Below are 2,212 nucleotides of genomic sequence, written 5' to 3' on the forward strand. Positions count from 1 at the left end.
ACTGGTTTACTTCATATGACCTTCTATGCCACCTAAAGGAATTGGGGTTTTTAGCTATAGGAACTGTGAGAGTTGCATGTATGCCTGGCTGTGAGTTTATATCAGACAAAGAATTAAAACTAAGAGGCCGAGGTTCATTTGACTACAAAATGGATACCAATCAACATATAATAGTCGCTAAATGGTATGATAATAAACCTGTGCATGTTGCCTCAAATTACAAGGGAATCGAACCTCTGGAACGAGTGAAAAGATGGTCTGTTGCTGACAAGAAATAGGTTGAAGTTGAACGGCCAGCGATAATCAAGGAATACAATAAAAATATGGGGGGTGTAGACCTAAATGGCATGCTTGTGGCATTATATCGAATTAGATTCGGTGTTAGCGAGATATTATTTACGAATAATATTTCAATTGGTTGATATGAGTATTGTGAATGCTTGGTTGCTGTATAAAAGACACTGTGATCAAAAAAATATATTAACCTTTAAGAGGTTACTGGTATTTAGATCCGAAATTGCACACGCCCTGATATATCAAGACCCTATAATCAGAAAAAGAGGGAGACCTGCATCATGTACATCTGCAAACTCTCCGGTACTTTTTGGAAATCAAACTCCTGAGCCTCCTAAAAAAAGAAAGGTTAATTTTAATCCAATTGATGACCTACGGTTTGATAACATCAACCCAACCCAAAAAGAGATGTCGAAACTGTATCAAGGCTTATAGTAGAGTTCAATGTAGTAAATGTCAAGTTGCTTTATGTCTGACCAAAGACAAAATTGTTTTATAGACTTTCATACAATGTAGGGTGTGCTTTTTGGTTTGTTTTTTATTACTTTGACTAAAGAATTTAGCCTGTTACTTTTAAGAATTTTCCAAGTTTCTTTTCTGAGAGCAACAATAAATTGCAAAAAAATGATTGTTTATTAATTTCTACCCACTGACTCCATAAGGAATCATATTTTTTTTTTCTTACCAAATATTAGAAAAATTAATTTTCACTATATTTGATCTAGATACAGTCCCTGTTACATAGTTAAACTAAAAAAATTTTTTTTTTTAAATAATAATTTGGGCTGGAAAGGGTTAAAGAAAAAAGGCTTTTGTACTGTTTAATATCTCTGTAACGTTGGACTACCCATTAATACAGTATGTGCATTGCTATAGAAAACTCATTAGCAAACCACCGTTAGATTTACTTGGTAAGTTATAATAAAAATCAACTTAATTAGCATTTATTCCGCTTAAAGTCAGATCAAAAGTTAAACCAAATTTATAATAGTTATTAATAAGGTCGCAAAATACCTATATAGGCTAAAAAAGTTGTTAATAAATATGTATGTATAACAGGATCAACCTCTTTTTTAATAACCTACAGTTTAAATAAATTTCTTCAAAATGTTTTCAGATCTAAATATTATTATCAAACCTTAAGTAATCTGAGAAGTTAAACAAATGATATCGAATGAACGACAAACAAATCGATAACAATTTAATTAGTATCTAGGCATAAAGATTTATTGAATCCAGATATAATTAAAAGATTTGTATACCTTTACCTGCTCTCCTTAAGTCAGAGACAGTTCGGAAACCATCTTTACCCCCTGAAAGTCTGTGGATAATTTGGTACAGTACGTAGAACAATCAATAATATTTTGAAATATCTATATTCACATATAACAAATAGTAGCAAAAATGTATTTAAATGTTATTAACAGCGAATTATTATAAACGTAATGATAATTTGTGATTTTAGTGACAAATGTATACATTATACATACATTAATCGTTTTTCAGCTATTTGCCAATTCTTTATATCAATACAATTTAATATTACAATTTTAAATGTTTTTGGAATTAGGTGTAAGAAACTTAAAAGTAGAAGCTATAGTTTTAAACTAACGGACAAATAGAGTTTAATCATATTATAGTGAGAGTATATGTGTCATTTTATTAAATATTACTAGAATACATAGAAGTGACCAATATTAAAATTGTTTAGAAAACTATACATTTTCAAGTTGGCTGCAAAATATCTCCTATAAACATAAAACTACATGTAAACAACTCTCACTGTATTTTATGCTTAAAGATTTTATAACTGTACAAATATTTCACAAACAAAATAAAACCATCTATATAAATGATATACTGGCGTGACAGTATTGTATGGCTAGTTAATATTTTAGACCGTTTAAAACATTCGAAA

The sequence above is a fragment of the Anthonomus grandis genome, chromosome 22 (genome assembly GCF_022605725.1).
Source record: "Anthonomus grandis grandis chromosome 22, icAntGran1.3, whole genome shotgun sequence".
Classification (NCBI taxonomy): domain Eukaryota; kingdom Metazoa; phylum Arthropoda; class Insecta; order Coleoptera; family Curculionidae; genus Anthonomus; species Anthonomus grandis.